General features: G+C 43.9%; 1 protein-coding gene across 1 annotated transcript in view; it reads left to right on the plus strand.

Moving 5' to 3' along the window:
* The first annotated feature begins 9382 nt into the window (after positions 1-9382).
* FAM110B (family with sequence similarity 110 member B) overlaps positions 9383-20947 on the plus strand; it is a 109920-nt gene continuing 98355 nt past the window's right edge. The window contains exon 1 of the mRNA XM_032181346.1: positions 9383-9442. The gene's annotated coding sequence lies outside the window, so the exon portion shown is untranslated. The remainder of the gene's footprint in view (positions 9443-20947) is intronic.

Genomic DNA, 20947 nt, shown 5'->3' on the forward strand with positions numbered 1-20947 from the left:
TTTTGTTTTCTTTTATAGTTATTTTGCTTACAATTTTAAAGATAATTCCATAAGTCATTGCCATTTCTGCCAAATACCTACAAATAATCTATTCGGTGTAAAATAAATACATTAATTGTTTCACATGACAGCCAGTTAAGCAGTATAATACTCCCTTATTTAATTTAGTGTATAATACTTGTGTTAAGTACCTAGCTGTGTGTGGTGCCTTCTACCCAAGACCTCCCTGCTATTTACAAACTTTAACGTATCATATTTTTGCAGAGGCCATGTGAACCGAGGAAATAGCAAATATTTATTCAACACCAGGAAGAGTAGCACAGAAATCTTTTTTTCCACTTACAGCTGTGAAAATGCTAGCAAATGTTTTTTGGAAGCTCTTTGGCACCTGTGACTGCTCAGGAAGCAGAGCAGGGTGCAGTCACTGCCCTGTGGTACACAGCTTTGGCTCCATCCCTTTCCCAAAATTTAACATGTGTCTTTTTCTGGTATAGTTGAGTAAGTCCCATGAACAGCCAAGTACACAAGGCAGGCCGTTGATGTTTCAGTTCCAAAACACGATTTTAAAATGCTGTATTTTTTTTTTTTCTGATGGATGGGCACTGTGGCTCTTCCATGATTCATGATGCCTAAACATGCTGATGCATACGCTTCTCCTGTTACTATGTTCAGCATGTTGAAAAAGTGTGATGTTTTATCTGACAGCTCTTGTATATAAAATGCTGTTTGAGGGTGATAATGAGACTATCACATGGGAGCTGATGCTCTGCTTCAGCCATTGACCCGTCCTGGGAGCCTCTCACCTCTCCTTCTGGTTTTCTGACGTAAAATATTTCCTTTTTGGAAAATACTTCAGTGACTTTATAGATTTGTGCTCTGCTAGATTATACCTTTCAAAGAAAACAATGGGCAGTGTGTGGAGAAAGAACACAGCATAAGTACACACCCCCTCACAGCTTAGTGCTCTCATCACCGTTTCTGTTCTACAGATGATTAACAAAGAAAAGTGAAATGTCTGAATGGAAATACAGTCATCAGCTTCACTGCAGTCACTGGAAGAAGCCCACAAGTTCATTCAAATGTCTTCCCTTGCATAACTCCTCTATTGCTGAAATAACGGCATTGTTCCTGGGGTGGTTAAAGATAATATTTGTCTTATAGTACAACTTCATCGCCATCCAAATTGCTTCGAAGCTCCACATGCCCGCTGCCCCACCCACTCCTGCTCTATATTTTAGGTCTTTTCACAAATTTCTTGTTAACCTTCAAAACAGAATGCCTCACAGGAGATGGGACTTCAGCACACACTCGTTTTGTAAAACCGAGTCCTTATTGTCTAGGGTGCTGGAGTCATTTTGCTTGTATGCAATAACTCAGAGGAAGTTTGCAAACACTTTCTTTGGGGGGTTGGACCCAATGACCTCTTGAGGTCCCTTCCAACCCCTGCAATTCTGCGATTTTGTGATTCTTCTCATTTTTTTTCTTCATCTGTAATGGTGTGATTGCTTTCATCCTCAATTTCTGTCCCACATTCTTGCAATTCTGTATCTGTTTTGATCCAGTCATATGGACTTACATAATCTCTTTTAATCATTCCTCTCCCATTTGCTCTATACTAGCTTTCTTCTGCTTGCTTTTTCTACTTTTTATTTGTTATTCATTTCTCTCTTCTGTATTCTTCCTGTATCCCCTTTCTCTCCTTTCAGGCTAACAAATGTAGACTGTATTCACAGACTCTTGTGTTTCTTTTTTGTTTTGTTTCAAAGAATAACATCCAAAGTCAGAACACAGATATTACTTATGCCTGATGTCAGTTATTCACCGCTTGTCACTTCGAATGCGTGCGTCCCCGCAGAGCCTCTGCTGACACTCTGGTCCAGAGTATAACATCTCTACCACCACATTTCAAAAAATAACAAAATCTTTTCATGTCTGAGCTGTCAAAAGAAGCTCTCAGATTAGGCAGCACAGAAAGGGACACAGCCACCACCCACCTGCACTATATACACTATATACTATATCCACTCCAGCAGCAGGAGCTGGTAACAATGGGGGTGGCGAGCCCCCTCTGAGCACCTCCAATGTGGTAGCTTGGGTGGATATTTTCTAATCTGTCCCTGCCAGGGCATTTGCTGCACTCCTGAAAGCAGGGCTGGGGTGGAAGCAGTGCCTGGAAAGCAGCTGGAGGTCTACCAAAAGCACGCTGTGGGTGAGTACCTGGGCAGGAGGCATGACACACTTGGGGTTAGACAATTAATAAGGCCACCTTGTACGGAGCTGCTCCTGGTGGAGAATCCAAGCAAGAAGCAAAAAGCAAGCTATGGAAGGTGAGATAGTTTCATGTTCTGCAAAACCATTTTAAATAAGCTCTCTCTGACTGTCTAACTGCAGAGGGACATCACCACGACTTGCCCAGCATCCTGGCACCATCTGGGTCACAGGGAGAGCGTGGAGCCGTGGAGCCTTGCTGCCAGCTCTGGGCCAGTGGGGAAGTCAAACCTCTCATGCAGCCTAAAACCATTGGTTTTCTGGCCCCCTCTTCCTGTAGACTGGAAAAAAAAAAAAAAAAAAAAAGAGGTGGTTCAGAGCACAAATTCTGATAGGTGAGCTCTTGAGAAAGGGGCACCTGTTCCTTCAGATGGTCTGTTAATTAAATGAAAATAAACAAGCAAACAAAAAACTGTACATAGCTATAAAAGCAATATGAGGTTTCATGTGTCTGACTTCACGCAGCCTTTGACTGAGATTTTGTCTCGTTACATTAGTGTGTTACTTTGATTGCAAGCACTTTGGCCTGTCCTCATAAAATTGTTCAAATTTAATAGATACTGTGAGATAAACATTATGAATAATTTATCTTTATTTTGACATAACATAGTTGCTTAAATAATAAATAATTCGTTTCTACATATAAGTCACTTCACACTCATGTTTTAATAGCCCTTCCCTTTCATTCACCATTCCTGAGATCCTTGTAAAGCTGGCCTTCTTTTCTGAGAAAATTAAGTAAATGTATCTTTAGAAAGGACTATAGCATGTTTTTAATTTTTATTATTTTTATTTTTTTCCAGAAAAGCAAACACTGCTGTCTGGATCAATGCTTTTCCAATCCAAACTATTTTTAATTGTTGAGCACACAAGGTGTGCTGCTCTGTTCTAGTTCCCATGCTGTTTCTGAGCTAATGCTGCATTTCAAGATATGAAATAAAAATAGATCTGCTTTAGCAATGGTGAGAACCTCACAGCTTCTGGCTTTATTCACAACTTGGCGTCTGCACTGTAACCTGGTCACACTTGACAATATTGACCAACCTCTGCTCATCTTGAGCACTGAAGCTCCTGGTAATTAAAGGAGAAAGCCACGAAACAGGCGATAAATGACTTCCAAGGCACCTCTTCCATGGTGTTTATTACATTCTATAGGAACTGCTGGATCTTTCTCTCCTCCTTTCTGATCCAGGCCTCCCTTGGTACCATCACTCCCCAGGCTGCCTTGATTATCTGAAGAAAAGAGACGCCTGCCCTTGTGTTCAAGAGCTGTGCAACAACCAGAGAGCTGCACTGGGACATGAGCAACGCAAGCAGGGTGGTGGCTTTGCTATGGGCAGATTTTTCTTTGCAGTTTAGTGTCATCACATTTTATATCTGTTATTGATTCTGTTATTATGTGCTGTTCCCTAATGCAATCATTACTCTGCTCCTGCATTCCTCTGGTAGGATAACGAGAAATGTGATGCTATGTGGTTTCAGTCCTTATAATGAGAACAAGGCAGCTCTCCTCACATACAGAATTTGTAATTACAAAGGACTATCCTCTGTTACTGGCAACTAATTAGAACTCTCTGCTGAAATGACATTTCTTTATTACAAATCATTAACAGAAAATGTCAAAATTAGCATGATAGATGTTTTTATATGAAAAATAGGCCCACTTTTGTAAGTGAAATCAACAAAATTATAGTACTTTGTAACATAACTATTTTAAATATCAGTATAAGTACTTTAAATATCAGTATTTTAAGATATGTTACCATTATTAAAGAGATAGACATGATTTTTTGCCATAGAAAAGTCATAAAAAGGGAATTCTTACTTTTAAAAATGTCAGTGATGATCAATTTTGTTCTCTGCACTTTATGCAGATTAATTAAAATTAAAAAGAAAAACAAACAACCACACACACAAAACCATGCCAAAGGGGCTGGGGATGACTGAAATCACAATATGAGGCTCATAGCTCACTGTATATTTCCAGAGAAAAGGGCACACATTAACTAATTTGCTCTCCTCCTCTGCAAAGAAGCAATATTGTTATCTATCACACACAGTTAAATTGAGACAAAGAATTGAGGTGAATTCCTGCAGGCCAGCCAGTAAGGAAGATGCTGGCACTGGGATGAGGAGGCAAGGCTGTGAACTTCACAGCAGGGCTGACTGGCAAGATATCACATACGCTTCTCACTGGTTTTAACTGAGGACGAGCACAGTGAAGTACCCGTCGCTAGTGCAAAAATGTTTTGCAATGGCAGGTACACACACAGAAAGCAAACTGATGTTCAGAGGTGTAGCTAAAAGTTTCTTACTTCCTGTAACAGGTTAAGGACATAAACATGTTGTATAAGGCCATGTGATTCTTGTTTAATGGAGTAATCAAAGCAAACACTCTCGGAGTGCATTTACATGCTAGGTTTGAATGTTTGTAAACTAGATAATGAGCAGGTTTCTCGTGTGAATACAGGCAGAGGCCTGTATTCACATTGGTGAATTCAAGCCACAGTTCCCAAGGTGCCTGTTCCTTGACAACACTGAGGTGCTGGTAAGATATGAAAGGGTTATGTGGGTAACATTCCTCTGCCAGCATTTTAAATACGCCACAAGACACATAACCAATGGATATAATTTGCAAATGTGTATGGAGAATCGGTCCTGACAGTTTTGTTTACAAAGGCAGGCAGCTATTTGCTGAGAACAGATATGACATGCTATTCATCTTGCTACTGCTAAGCCAAAGGGATTGCATCTATGATAACGAACTGTTAGATTTGATTGTTAGAATGCTTATGCAATGTTAGTAATAAAGGGTGTTTAAAACCCTATCTCATTTGTTCTTGGGCAATCGTATGGTATTTCTTATAATAATTTTCCCGGGGCACTTAAAAGGACAAGCCTAATTAAAGAACTGATAGCTGTCTGGCTCAGCTTTAATGGATCTGCGTTTCCAAAGCATGCGCATGCAGGGAAAAGGAGCAGCTGCGCCTTTATTTCCCTGCTTGCATGGGCTGAGACAATACGTTGAGTGACGTAGTCATGTCCTCACACCTTTCAGTTCCTCCATTTTGGCTGGGGTTACTTCCACGCACCTCCTGATACCAGATATTAAACACAAGTGTAACAGCCTTGGATGTGATGCCCAAGGTGAGAGTGGAGAAAATTAGGAACAAAACTGATCCTTGTGTGGATCTTAAATACAGTCACGTTCAAAGTGACAGGGAGAATGCAGTGAGAGAAAAGAAAACAGTAGGTCCTCCTGTGTAGTCCTGAGAGTTTCAGGGAGCTAAGGGCTTTCTGGCTCACTTCTCATTTGACCATGATGGCATTTGAGCACCAAAAAATGGTTGAGCGTGACTCATGCCTCTCTTTTGCCATTATGTCCCATTTCAAACAATACCAAGAGAGCATTTTTCCCAGCACACCTAAATACTTACAGCATTTGTAGCCCCACTGACATGTTGCTCGTGGAGTATACATATTTTCTACTATTACTAGTTTTATGAGTAACTAGTAGTACTAGTTCAAAAACTACTTCCCAATGCTCAAATATAGGACTTCAGGGTCTTGCACCACCTTGTTAGCACCAGCAGTTCGATGTATTGTGGGTTAGGGATAGAGAGCTGTCTTTTTTCTGAAGTACCAGTCAGTGGGATGTGCTAAACTTACAGCTCAGGGATGCTCAAGCTTGGGCTGGCTGATTCAGCTGTGATGGTTCAAGCTGTGATTTTCTCCAGCCGCCTCGCCCCCAGCTCTCCAGGTGTGGCTGCGGCAGATGGATGGGCTGAGCAGGCAGACCAGGACAAGGATCAGAGACCGCGTACACATCTTACTCATGGATTTAACCCAGAATATACTAACATACATGCTGTTGGTGCAGCTGTTTTAGGCTGCTGCTGGTTTCAGTTCACGCCTCCTGGTCTGTGGACTGGTGGGACTCAGAGCCAATGCATCCTACAGGCGTAGGGGGCAGAGGGGCAGGGAGGAGAGCTTTGTTAAGCAGTACTTGAGCAGCTGGGGCTAATTCAACATGAGTGCCACAGTAATCCAGGCAGCAGTCTGAATTTTGAAATGCATTTTGATCATTATGCATGCATTTACACAAGCAGAACAGATCCCAAACCCAAACATCCTGCAGCCAGGCCCAGAGAGCTAACAAGAGAGAATGGAGCTTCTTTATCCTCGGTTGTCCTTACACACAGCCGCGGGTGACTGCTTCCTCCCTCTGCTTGCTGCTTTGTGAACGGCACATACAATGCCAAAATACAGCTGAAATTCCCTTTGAACACAAGCAGGCCTCGGGTTCAGAAGCAGCAGTGACACGCAGACTTGCTGCTGATGGTGGGTTCAGGGAGTGTGAACAAAAGCAACGCATCGTTTACGGTGGACAGAGCTCGTCTGCACCGGTGAGCTGTGCTGCACTACAGCACGACCTTGAGAACCTGTGTTAATTAACACAAGTTTATTTTAAGCAGGGTCAGCTGTTTCTGAGTAAACCTACTGATCAGAGTGACAAAGTCTTTATTCTTGGTCTTGTAAAAGAGTATGGGCTTAGGAAGGCAGTTATGATCAGCAGCTGGATTTTTAAAATTCTGTATCTGAAAACCTTTTGAAGGTTGTGAAGTACTTTAATGGACCGACAAGATTAATTCATTTCATAATTATCTGTTCAGAGGTAAGTGTAAAGAAGAAATAAGACTGGAACCGGGCAGTTTTACGCTCATCTCCAAAGGTTCCCAGCTTAGTTCTAGAAAACAATTTTTCTTATGCATGTTTTATTTTTCTCCTTTTAAGCAGTCTTACTAAATCAGATGAGCTTAATCAGGTACGTGCATGTTCATAGAATTAGTTTCTTGCCTCAGATACTACTTGTAAATCAGGGGCTAGAGCATCTCAAAACACAAAGCTCTGAGTGCAAGGATAATAATTTAAGGTGCCCTCAAACATCATCCTGGGGCCAGAGTGCTGGTTTCATTAAAAGGATTTGCAATGCGGTGAAGTCCATGGGTGTTCATGTCTATGGCTCAGGTCTACGGCTTGCCTTGCAGCTGGGGGATCTCCAGCCACTGACTGCTTTAGTGGGTTAGTCATCTGTCTACAGGGACAGAGGCTTGGCTGTCACCGATCTTGATGGTGAGAATGAATATTTTAATAGCTTTATTAAAATTAAAGGGTGAGACATTAATTGTATTATTCCATGCTTCTTCCCAGAGGCAGCAGCTGCACAGTGTGGCATAATTTAATAAAGCTATCCATCATGTGATGCATGGGTGTGAAAAAGTTACCACTCGGTAGTGTAAGAAAACAACACCATTGCTTTTGTTTCATCAGGGAGGGCGCACACAACAGAAGTAATCTTTAACGAATGTTTGTGTATTGGCCTGTGTATGTACTGTGGTAGGCCTCTGTTTTGACCAAGAATCTTCTGACTGGAATACGTCACCTGATTTTTCATGTAGAACGGGGCGAGCTGCATTTACCTATTCCTCCGCCAGTGCAGCCACCCCGTCTGAAGAGTGAAGGACGAGATGCACATCCTGTGAAAGCTGCTCACACGAGGAAGGGTGCCTGCATGCTGAGCATGTGACAGATGCGTGTCCCGTTGCATGGCAGGGACTCCCTTCAGCACAGCCTGCGGGGCCGGTGGTTGGCTCCTATCCCCAGCAAGTAACACAGCAAGCAGGTCTTGGCAGCACCAGGGATATATGATGTAGCTTATGCCTCCAGCACATTGGCTTTGTTTAAGACTGCCTGATTGCTTGGGCAGGCTTTTCCACGTTTATTAAATTGTATTGTATTTTCACGCTTTTTCTTTTTTTTTTTTTTCCCCTCAATGTTCAGGAGGATATCAGTCCTGCTTCTTTATATTTATATACACACATATATATGTGTGTGTATATATATATATATGTGCATCACATTCCCTTCCTTCCCCACACACCTATGCCTTGCAACAGACACCTCACAGATAATTTTGGGGTGAGAGCTGATCATAGCCTGTTGTCTGAAGAGTCCATGGAGTGTCCAAGTGACTTCAGTTGGTGCTGAACAACGTGAACTGGCTTGGCACCAAAAGCCTTGTCCTATCCTGACCCTTGCACCACCAGGAGCAGAGGCTACTGTTCTCCAGGCAAGCACTGAGGACTCCCAGGTGCCATCTTGTGCTAATGGGGCTCCTAATGAGCATCAGGGGAAAGAGCTTTAAAAGGAAGGCTGCCAAGAATCCTCCTGGTCTTAAAAACCTGGGATAGTCTAGTTTTGTTTCATCATCAGTCTCTTAAAAGTTTACTTTGTAGATGGTCCCGTAGGTTGAACTGCTTCTGTCCAGATGATGGAAGCCTCTAAGTGCCCTTTGGAGAAGGCCTCATGCAAGAGTTTGTCTCTTTTAAGGGGGAAGTGAAGAAGGGAAGGTCCTCCCCTTTTTACCACTTTAACTGGTGTGATGGGACAGCGTGTAGCTGGAGTACTTGAGTATCTGAAAAGCTTAAATCAGGGGTGGGAGAGCCTGTAGTGAGTTTAAGGAACAAGTGATGGAGCACCGTGAAAAGATGTATTTAAGATGTATTTTAACAAGGTACCTCAATGCTCAGCAGGCAACTGGATCGTACATCAATAGGCAAATAAGTGTTTGGAAGAAAACCTGTGCACACAGACAACGGGATAAAGGTGACACCCGAAATCATCTTATAGCTGTTGGTGGCTGCCGAGGGAACAATACCAAGAATCTTGCCTTCACAAAAAGAGGGGAGGGGGGGAACCACAATTTAGGAAGGGAGCCCCCAGCCTGCTGCTCGGGCACAACCAGGCTGCGTGCGGGCTGCCTTCAGGGCAGGCAGGGTGCCGAGCACCCCTCGGCCCAGGTGAGCGGGGTCTGTCGGGGCGTTCCTCCCGTCTCCCTGCCTCTTTCAGCCGAACAAAGGCGGTGGCGGGGCCGCTCGGTGCCGTGAGGGCGGCCCGGCACAGCCCGGCCCGGCCCCGCGCTGGGAGGAAGCGGCGGGCGGGCGGGTGCCAGCCACCCGGCTCCCCCGCCCCCCGTCTCCTCCCCTCCGCTGCCGATCCTCCTGCTCCTCCTCCTCCTTCTGCTGCTGGCGGCGGCGGCGGCTTCCTCGGCCCCGGCTCCCCGCTCTTCCCCGCGGCTTCGCCTCGCTCCTCGCCGGGAGGCTCCGCGAGGACGGTAAGGGCTGTGCCGTGCCGAGCCGTGCCGTGCCGTGCTGTGCTGTACCGGGCTCTGCCGTGCTATCGGCGGGGCCCGGGGCTTGGGGCTGAACCCAGCGCCTCCCCCCTTCTTTCTTCCCCGCTCTGGACCCCCCGCGGGCGGCGGGGAGCGGGCGGGGGGCTCGCCGTGCCCGGCGGCGGAGCGGAGCCGGCTCCGTGCCCCCACCTCGGGGCCGGGCTCTGCCGAAATGCCTCGCTCGTGGCATGGCCCGGGAGGGACGGGCTGGGGGAAAAGGGCTGCCCTGACCCAGAGGAGACTTCGGAGGGGAGATTCGAGGCTGCTCCGAAAGGTGTAGTGGCCATTCCTCCTCCTCCTCCCTCCCGGACACAGCGCTGCGCCTCTCACAGCGAGGGAAGGCGCTGGAGCTATCGGGGTCCCGGGGTCCTGTGTGTACGGCACCTTCAGGGCAGGGAAGGTGAAAACTTCCCAAAACCCAGCATTGGCAACTCAACGCCTCCCGTGCAGTGTTGTCGTTGGTTTACTTAACCCCGAGTTGCTGTAGTGTGCGTGCTGCTCCTTGCCTGTATGTGAAATCTGCAGCTCCAGCGCCCAGATATTTGAGGATGAAGCGTGTCCTTTGTGCTTGAAATGACACGGCTATTGTGCTTTTAAGCAGGAAGATGGCTTTTATCTTTGCCACCGGCCTTCTATCGCTCGCCTGTAAATGCCTGTGCTGTCTTTTAAATCTGCCGCTGGTTCGGTGGGTGGCTTTGCAGGGGTCACTTCAGTTCAGCCTCGCTCTCCTCCAAAATGCCCGTATTGATTTAATGTGGTGCTGGGTCCGAATTGGCGCTTACAGCTCATTTTGCATCCATATTTATGTGCCATAAGGACCATGCTTTATAAAGCAGCTCGTTCTTGGTCCTGCTGATAAAGCCTGCTGGTTGTTCTTGGTGTGTGGTGGGTGTACAGCGTGCCTTGTGTCTAGTGTGAAGTGTCCTACTTACTTAAAAATGTTTAGAGCTCTAAAAGGGTCAGTGTAATCCATGCCACCCATGCACGCAACCGACCTAGAATTAACGAAACAAAACGCTTCTAAGCACTTCTGGAGTAGAAAGCGTTGCATTATTCGCTGGTGGGGGACTAACACAGAGAGCTGCTTTTCTGGAGCCGTGCTCCTCTGTCCCATGGGTGGGCAAGTACCCTGCTTCTGCAAAGCCTTGCCTTGAGCTGGTGGGATGGTGGTGAGAGCAGCAGCAATGTGAATCTGCTCTCTATGGGGAGATGTGCCTTTGGGTGGTGGTGGGTGTAGAAACCACCAGTGGACCTTTGGGGCCAGCAGGTTGTCCTTGCCATGGCCTGGTTTGGGGCTGGGAGAGCTGGCAGAGCTGTGTGCCCTCACACAGACCCATTTTATATGGGTCAGCAATCAGTCTTGATGGTTGATAGGTCATGCCACAATACTGAATTTCCCATCTGTACCAGGTATATCAGGAATGTGCTTTTTAGCATGTTTTATTGCCTTGATAGAACTGATGGTCCATGCCAGCAAGCTTGATACATCAGAGGAAAAGTCTGAGCTGCCCTCATGCCAGGGCATCCCTGTTGATTATGAGAAAACTGTATCACAAGTTAAAGCCAAGAGAGAAGTGGTGTTTTTCCACCAAAGACTATTTGCTGTCACTTTACCAGAGCAGTTTTCTTTCCATGTCCTGCTGTAGCACGTGGCCAGCAGCGCCCTCTTTCCCAGCTCCTGGTGGACTGGTGGTGCATCTGAGCTGAGTGACCTCGGGTTGTAGCTGGAGGTGCTCGGTCAGGCGCAGTCTTGTATGAGGTTGTTTTCAACTAAAAGTTCATGTTATGCTCCAAAATCTGAAAGGGTGACATTCATTTAATGAATAAAACGTGGCCTGGCAAGTGTGTTTTGGTTGCTCAGAGGCACAGGACCTATTTGAGATATGGTGGGCAGTGTACAAAAGGAAGATTTCTGTGCAGAGTGCTTTTGCAAGTAGGTTTCCAAGCGGTGACATGCAGTGGATATTGGTAGATTGAAGTATCATCAGGTGGATTTTGACCATTAATTGTAGTGGAATGCACAGTAAACTAAGGCTCATATTTGCAGCCTGCCCAGAGTTGGACACTGTATCTTTGAACTCTGGTTCTGGAATGTCTCCGTGGCTGACACTGGATCTTGCTTCCCAGTGCTAGATTACGGCTCTGTTCTGCAGGACCTAAGGCGTATGTGTTAACTAGCCACAAGTTAATCATTTTAAATTAAACTGAAGGATAAATATATGTCAGCTGTAAACTGGCTTTATTTCAAGGAGGTTCTATTTCAGAAGGGCAAGTTCGGAGAAGTTAGAGGAACTGGTTTGTGAAGTCCACTGGACTACAGGAGTTTCAGGTTTCTTTTTTTATTATTAAAAAAAAAAAAAGGTGCTTGGACTGTCTTAAATGAAAGGTACATCTACGTAGAAGCTGCCTGTTGAGCAGGATGAAAAGTTTGCCAAGAGGGGCTGCAGACCTTGCTGCAATACTAAGTACATTGGGAAGGATACCACAAGTTACCAGAAAGCCTGTATAAAATGAAGTGGAGGATTGACCATCAGAGAGCAGAAACTACAGGGATAGACTATGAATTGCCAAAAACAAGAGCACAAAGAAATTTAAGATGAACAGGGGAGAAGACAAAAAGAGGAAACAAGAAGTTGGTTGTGATATTGTGAGGACCAGGCTGTAGCTGAAGTGGCTTTGACATCTTCAAAATTACCCAGTTTTGACCAGTTTTCTATAGGGAAGAGTATTTGAACATAGGAGAAAAACAGGGTGACATACAGAAGTAACAAAAGTAGATTTTGTACTAGCTTCCAGATTTAATATTTTCAAGCTAAGGAAGCAAAGAGTCTCTCTGCTTTAGGACTCTGGCACTCTGTTCCAACTCCTTCAGAGCCAGGCTAAAAAAAAAAAGTTGTTTGTCTATCAAGTTGGGTGTAGTGGTGGTGATAGCAATATAGCAAAACAATTATACTTGTATTTGCTTTAAAAGGAGAAGAGAATGAAATCCATTCACACTCTTTGCTCTAGTCTTAATGATATTCAAGGATTTAGAACAAATTTGGAATAGAAAAAAGCAATTAAATATACAAAGATAAGTGGAAAACAGGATAAAATGCATCATGGATTTGCCACAATTAGGTCATGGAAGACTAAAGTTGTATTATTGCTGGATAAATACTGGATGTCTTAGACAAAAGGAGTAGAAGATTTCGGTTCAACATGAGCACTATGGTGCTACAGTGAAAATGACTGAATTGGAAATGTGGGAATGGCTAAAGAATGGTAAGCAGCCCAAAGGAGAAAAATTGTGACTTTGGCTGCATGGTTAGAGGAGTTACTGCTCTGGGGAGGTGTTGCTGGAGAGCTGCTCCTTTTCCTTCATCTGGGGTAAGAGAACTGTGCTAGGGGTGATTGCTGATGAGGTGAAGTTAGGAAGCCCAGTCAGCACTGAGAAAAGTTGGATTGTTGCACAGGAGGAATTGGATGTCTGTGATGACTGAAGCAATATGAATGACAGGATGTTAAATAGCTCTAAAAGACAAATTATCTGCTGAGTGATTATTAACAACATATCTGCTGTCAGTTGGCAGTCATCCCTGAAAGGAGGCCTGGAGGAAAAGGCCCAAATGCTGTAGTCAAGCAGGGATGGACTCTGATGCTGGACACGAAGTGAAAGAAAATGCGATCCTCACTGAGATCTCTTCAATGAAGATAGGGAAGTTATGCAAGGCGCTGGAGAGATTTCATGTCAAATATTGTATGCTGTTCTGATCACTTCTGTTCAGAAAAGATAAAATCCTGGTGGAATGTTTACAGGGGCGTCCAGGCTAAAAGGATGATGTGGCATGAATAGTTTGGAGTTAGACAGGAGGCTAGAACTTCAGCTGTGCTGGCTTGTGTAGCTTAGTAAGGGCAGAGAGGGAAGATAGCATCTGCTTATAAATTCCCTGGGGCAAATTCTTAGAGAACTGGAAAGGTCATAAACTGAAGTTCATCTGTAGTTTTGGATTAAAAGCTGGTCCTACAAGAGGATGACTTGTTGAATGAATGTTAGAGTACACGTTCACTGAAAACCAGAATGAGTTTCCCAACTATTGGATTTGGGATGCCTGCCCAGCTTCCCTTCTGTTAAGTCCTAGTTTGTGTTCAACTTTGCATGTGGTTGCTGAAGAGCTACGCAGCTCAGGTAACTGAAGTTGCCATAACTTTGGTGCTTCAGTCCTCACCGCTAATCAACACAAATAGAAGACACTTCCATGAAGGAGGCACGATGAGCAGAAATGCTTATTTTTGGGGAGTAGGTATAGTCCATTCACTTGATGGTGAATGGAATCGCTAGCAGGTAAAACTCGTGGTTTAGCAACCTGGTCTAGTGGAAGGGGTTGGAATTAGGTGGGCTTTAAGGTCCCTTCCAACCCAAGCCATTCTATGCTCCAGTGAGCACAGGGATGGAGACATTGCCTGGGAGGGGGCTCGGGCAGATCCTGGTGCAGTGGGTGATGTGGCTCCCAGCCAGGAGGACGTGTGCTCATCTATGGCTTTACTTCATGGGGTAGTACCTGACCCAGGCCTGGTGCTGAGCTATGCAAAGACCAGCGTGACCTAACCACCAGGAGCATGTTGAGGTATGAGATGTGCCAGCTCAGATACCTCATGCATGCTTTCTGTAGTCTAAACTCAGCTGAGGGCTTGTCTGGTACAAACTGAAAAGCTCTGTACCTCACAGAAAGCTTAATGAGCTTAATGAGTGTGTGATTTGAAGGCCCCACTGTGTTGGCTTTGATCTCTACCAGAGCATTAGGGTCTGCCCATTTATAAGCTCTCCCATGGCTGGGCTTTGTATGCACAGTCAAACTTCTGGAAGCTTCAAGAGGACTCTTCAAAAAGGAAGACGAATGTCATTTGTGCGGATGTGCCTTTAGAAGAATCATTTAAAAAAAAAGTAAGATGCTTTGAGAGTGTTTCTACATCAAAGCAAGATCAGTGTCTTGATACTGCTTTGTGTCTGTTTGTTTTGAATTTATAAGGTAGGTGTCTAACTTCCTTTAGAAATATCCATCTGCAAGCTCCTTCCTAGCCTAGTCTACCTAAAATTTCATAGTTCAGGTTTTTAATGTTTGTTTTAGATGCACGTGTTTTTTCCTTTTTTTTTTTCCCCTCTCCTCAAGAGGAGTTGTGTAATGAGTTCAATGTGTTGGCGTCCCCCATAGGAAATAAACGTGAAAAGATTGTGTTGAGCCATCAAAAGAATAATTTAACAATCCCAGGGAAAGTTGAATTTATTGTCTCGGTAGCTTTTAGCATGTATTATTAGGCTATTCGTTTATTGTGATCTTTTTTTTTCATCTGCTCTTGTTGCTCTTTTATGCGAGTGTTGGGTGTATCATTAAAAAAGATGAGACTAGGGCTACGCTTTGCATTTGTGTAGTGTCTTTCATCGACAGTCTTCGTGTTCCAGATGCTAATGGATGAGGTGGATATATTATGATTTCTGATTTATAAAGGAGAGTGTAACTTGAACAGTCTCTAGAAGTTCAGAGAGCAGAGCACGCATCTCCTGATGCTTTGTTGGGCTCCTGAAACAACAAAATCACTCCAATAACTTCCTGTAACAATTTGAGGTCTTGGAAAAGTCTGCATTAAGAAACGGGAGGAAATGTTTGATGACTTTATTGGACAGGGAAGATAATGGCCGCATCCAGTATTGTCTGCAGCTCAAGCAAGTGGAAAGAAATACCCTTATTGATGTTGTTAATGGGTCAAGGAACTGAGTGGTCATGGCAAGCATGGTCAGGCTGGGAAGCAGTGAAATGGACTGGAGCAAGGAGGAAGTGGTTTAAAGAGATGGTGAAGGTGCACAAGCTGGAGAACACTGGAGAGAATGTGATTGACAAAATGAGAATTATGGAAAGACTGAATGAACAAACTGGGTGAATAGGGAAATGGTGGACAAATGCTTTTCTCACACGTGAACTCTGTATGCACAGTGACTCGTGTTCGAATTAAATTGGAAAGCTCATGTTTTATTCATCGCTGTGATGTAACTGGGATATCCATTAGCTGGTTGGGGTTGCACTATTCAGGAGAACGTATCTGAATGAAGACGGTACTGCAGGGGAGAGAACAAAGCAGAACCTTACAGCAAACTGTAAGAGGTCTTTTTAGGCGTGAGCATCTGCAGATTACGTGGCGCTTTGCATAGTTCAGAAACAAAGCAAAGGAAAAGAGAAGAATTGTGGGAAGAAGAAAGGGGAAAGAAGTTGTTCTGCAGCCTCCCAGCACTCACTGGCCTCTTGCTTCCCCATTTCCACATGGTGTGTGTGTGCATGCAAACAAGGGCTGAAAAAGTGTCCTTTCCTTTTGAAAGGATGATTGGTAGCAGTGTTGTCTTTGTCCAGTACCTCTACACGCTATAACTACCCAGAGAACCCAGACCTTTGGAGTTGTGATGACCTTTGTATGTTGTTGTCTTTTTCTGTTTGACAACTTAATCAGGGCACGTTACCCTTTGGGAGGTCAGTGGGCCACTGGAAATGAAACTGTTCCTCGTGTGTTTGTGCATGCTGGGATATATGCATGTATGTGCAGCTTCAATGAGGTTGTGGGAAAATAATTTAGGGAATGGTTGGGTGAGCACTCTGAGATGATAACATGCATTTTAAATGTGTGTGTGTATACGTATAGTAATGTTTCTGTGGTTTGTTTGGCAGACTGTTATTTCTCCTGTCCACCCCCAGTGTTTTTTGACCTGCTTCTTTCTTAATTAAGAACATCTTGTCACTTCCCATGCAGGCACATACTTCTATGAGGCTTTGTTTAGATAAATCAGTCATGTTTGTATGAGTAGTTAAATCATGATAGATTTCACTTGTGTGTTGTGTTTAATTGCAAGATTCTTATTATCTGAGTTGTTTTGCCTTTCTGAGCTCGTAATATTGCCGAAGTATATTGCTGCTGAGTTTTCCCAGTGAGTTACTTCTAGATGCTGAATGATAATTGCAGTGAGTGACATTCCTGAGTGAGTTGAAATGGTAGGCAGAGTGAGTGGGAATTTATGGCTTGCTTTCGCTCCAGTTGTACAGATGTCATTTTTGCACTGAAGATCATTTGCGGCTGTGGGAGTTTTCTACGTAATAGGACTTTATACAATGTTTAGTGACTTGATGATAAATCTAATTCATTCCATTAACTAATGTCTACTAGTGAGAAACTAGAGCCCCATTTTGGTAACACCAGGCATTTCTGCAGCGTGTTTGTGTAGGTGCTTGGGGAGCACTTGCAGATAGGAAGGTTTCTTGCAAGAACACAACACAAGCTTTGCTGAAGGCTTTCTGATGCTTTCATTAATTCTTCCTTTACTGTTACTGTTGTCCCCTTTTGTACAATGTTTGCTGTGCAAGTACAGGGGATTACTCCCGTTATAGTATTGGGTCGTAATTGCATAAATGAAATTACATATATTAGGTTAAGCTTTCATAGTTGTAGCTGAACTGAGTCTCCAAAATCTTTGTGTGTTTAAAGTCACACATTTCAGCCTTTTTTTTTTTTTTTTTTCCTCCCTTTCTTCCTGTTTGGTAGACTGTGAGGGAAAGAAGAAACTGGCTCTAATGAAGCAGAGCGTATAGGAATGCACAATGTAAGCACGCAGATTTGGCGAGAAAATGTTTTCCTCTGATCTTTGCTATAATGGTTTCAGGTATTCGCTTGTGATTGTCATAAACAAAATGTGTATTTTTAGAAACCAATGTTAACTTGATTTTTTCTTTTTCTGATGAGCTCCTTATTACAGCAAGCTTGTGCTATCAAAAAGTTTCTATTTTAGGAATGTGATCTGTGTTTTTTTCTGTTTAATTGAAAGATGATCAGTGTCACTTCTCTCTTCCTTCCCTCTCCATCCCCCTTAAAACAAAACAAAACTTGCAGTCCTTAAACAAAAGTGTCTTTGTTTTTACATTTGTTTTATGAAATCACTTAAATCCTTTGGGAAAATCTTTCCTCTCACAGGAAGAGGGGGGGGAAAAAACCTCCTAAAGCCAAAAACAGCAAGCCTGCTACCAGACATCACAATGTTTTGCTATCTGAATAGTAGCAGATTGCATAGAGGAAGTGATTTCTCATCTTAATGAATTAAAAAGTGCAATTGCAGAAATGCACACAAAGAGACATATGGATTTCACTCAGCAAGTGTAAAATCAGGAGCACTCGGGGCAAAAATTTGCTGTGTACCTTTCTTGGAGCTTCTTAGGCCCCTCACTGGTGGGGAGGGGACTTTAGAAGTGGCATTTCAAAGAACTCTGCAAAATGGAAAATCAAATGCTCTCTTTTGGCCTTTCTGATTTATTTATTTGGAACCTGCTACCACCTAAAAACCTCATGGTTCAACATTTTTGGGCTGTTCTGGTGCTGTGGCTGGGCTTGTGAAGCCAGCCATCCTAATTTTCACAAGACAGCTGTTAACAGTAGCCAGGTGTGTGAATTACCCTTTACTGATCTAGGAACCTGGCAACTGACAGGAACCATTAGCAGGTAAGAGAATGAACCATGGGCACCAAGAAGTATATGAAATATTGCCCTGGTAACTTGCCTGGATAGGCTTTATTCAGAACATACACTAAAGAGCAGGAATGCTCAGAGAGAACAAGATTATTGCAGCGTATTTTCCCCTAAATGTGATAAAAATGCAAAATTGCGTCAGTGGCCTACTATCCTCAATCACCTCTGTTGTTATAGGGGCTGGAGGGATCAAGGATGAAGGAAAATTGTCCAAGTAGAATGTGAAAAAATAAGGAGGTCTCACTTAAGGCCTGGAGGTAATGGCTTATGTCCTGTTGAGTAGGAAGAAGTCAGACATTGCGCTAAAACCATGGCATAGGGCTGACCTAAAGGACACTTTTGTAAGTGTTGTATGGAGAACAGGGTGTACCTTACCTAGCATCTCCTCACATCTCAGGCAGTTCTTGGGCTTTGCTTGAAACTTCCTCAGTATGCACCCTGCATTGCCTCTGTCTGTGCTGTGACCCCAAATTAAGTGGATGCTTACAGCGTGTACTAGGATTAAACGTATTCACAAACCGTGTACTCCTGTAACTTTGATTCTGCACGCTCCTGAAACAGCTGTGTCATTGCAATAGGCTTGTCCGTAGCAGGATGTTGAAGACACATTACTTCCCAGGCTTGTTTTTACATCCTGACCCCTCAGGTACACTTGCTTATCTTTCTGGTGTCCAGAAAGGGAACTGTGAGGCCACAGTGCCTTCTGAAGTAGCATCCGTACTGCTTGTGGTGTATGTGGAGATAGCTATATGGCCATTCATCTTATATTTCACTCGTTTCTAAGTGCTCTTCATGAAGGCTAGACCGGAGAATTAGAGGCTTTGGGGGCATGGAAGCTGAATCTACTCATGCTTTGCTGGCTAAGCAGCAGTGATGTTTTCATTACATGGCCCAAAATGCAAGAGGCAAAATGCATGAGGAGAGGCCCTGTCCCCCAGCGACACTGAGTTCAATAAGAGATAAAATTTCTCCCTCTAAGCTTTCATTACCTGAGAACTGCAGTGAAGGTATCAAATGGTGCTGTTCAGATTGGTGGACTGGACTAATTTGTTTTCCATATTATTTCTGCATCGCTGTTACTGAAAAGATTTTTTTTATAAGGCACACAGCCCCTTCTTGAAATCAGATCCTCATGCTCCACCTCCTGCGTGCACTTCACTGCATCATGTATCGTACTAACCAAATGCTGCTAACTGCAGTAGGCTTAGTTTATATCTTAGTTGAATATCACAGTAGTATTATGTGTTTTGGTCAGAGGGAATCGGTGGAGGACCTGTCCACCCCATGGACCCACGCTCCCTCTCCTGATGCCGTGTGTTCCCATTTTGTTGCAGGAGCAGGAGCATTTTCCTCAACCTTTTCCTTTGCGTAGGTGTTGGAGACAGAACGGTCCAAGACTGATATCCAAAATGCCCGGGGGCATTTGCAGCTGGTAATCCTGCAGTGGAATCGCAGCGCCCACTGCTGTGGTCCAAGTGGGACAGGAAGGCAAGGAGGTGGTTTGCTTGTTGACATGAAGTCTGTTTTGTATCAGTTGTCTGGTGTTTACTACTGCCCGTCACGTGACTGAGGTTTATAAATACACCATTATATTAATTTCAGAGGTATTTAGCAAACACAGTAACTGCAGAATAAGCTTGCCGTGCTTATCTGGAGGAGCGCTGGTGTTACGGCTGTTGTGATACAGATACTCTCTAGATGCAAAGCGAGCTGCTGTGAGGTTCCCGTCTTTCTGCTGCCTCTTTCCCATGCCTCAAACTTCCACTAATTTAAAGTGGAATTTCTAATGAGAAACAAAACCTGTTCCTTAATCAGTGTGACTTGGTTTCACAGAGTGCTTCGTTTGGCTTGGTGCGAATTGCGAATGCTGCCTAATATTTGAAGATAAAGCTTGCTCTTTTCAGCATTGAAACAGCCTGAACAGTGCTACCATCTCAGTGAAGCCTTCCTTCATTGAAATGTAATTTGGTACTATAATATCCTGAACTGGAAGAAGTAATAAAATAGTTCTGCCCTTTGTTGTTAATAGTTCTTTTTACGTGACATTTCTGGAGTTAGAACAGTCGGTTTAGCACTGTTTCCTTAATGCCTTTCTCTTGTTAGGCAATATATAGAGCACTTCTAAAATCCATTTTAAGCGTTACTGTAATAACTGATACATTGGAGTATAGAAAATACTCTCTTGCTCTTTGATAGAGCAGTCGCATGTATGTAATGTCTTTTTGCTTTATTCGAAATTGTTTTATGCAGTTGTATTGAGTTGCATGGTTCTTGCTAGGCTGGGATTTTTTTTATAGTCCATGTCAGAACTCAGTTTTTCATACTAGCGAATGTTGTGGTCTCTGACAGCGAGATAGACCTCACTTTAGCACTTCTTATCTTGTTTACCAGGTCAAACAGCTCTTACAATTATTATCCATGATCAGCTACTTTGGCATGACAATTAATAGAAGCATAAACGAGAATGTAAGAGACTCTGTGGTCGCCACCTTACCAACTTCACTGGGACTTCTAGTGAGTGTTCTCCTGGGTTGGGGTGGTGAGGACATGGGGGAGGCAATTACAGTGTTGGAGAACGGCTGAGTTCTTTGTGGCTGCTGGGCTTTGTATGTCTGAAGGCTCCTGAGAAAGTAGGGAGTGTGCCGTTGGGTTGCTGTCCAGCGTCTGTCGTCTTGTTCTTTTTGATATTATCATGTCTTTGATCACAGCTTCACAGCCTTTGGCAGCTTGAAGTGAAGGAGAACTTCTTTTCCCCTGTTGTGAAATTCCAGAATGTACATGTTTAATTGTTCTCAATTACATGATAACTTTTGTTTTAACCGATTCTTTTCTGACTTGGGAAGAAAAAGGATGTGTTCTTCATGAAAAGGGATATGTTCTGTATGGAAACCTGTGTACAGCTTTTTTCAGATA

The sequence above is a fragment of the Aythya fuligula genome, chromosome 2, assembly GCF_009819795.1.
Source record: "Aythya fuligula isolate bAytFul2 chromosome 2, bAytFul2.pri, whole genome shotgun sequence".
NCBI classification, from domain to species: domain Eukaryota; kingdom Metazoa; phylum Chordata; class Aves; order Anseriformes; family Anatidae; genus Aythya; species Aythya fuligula.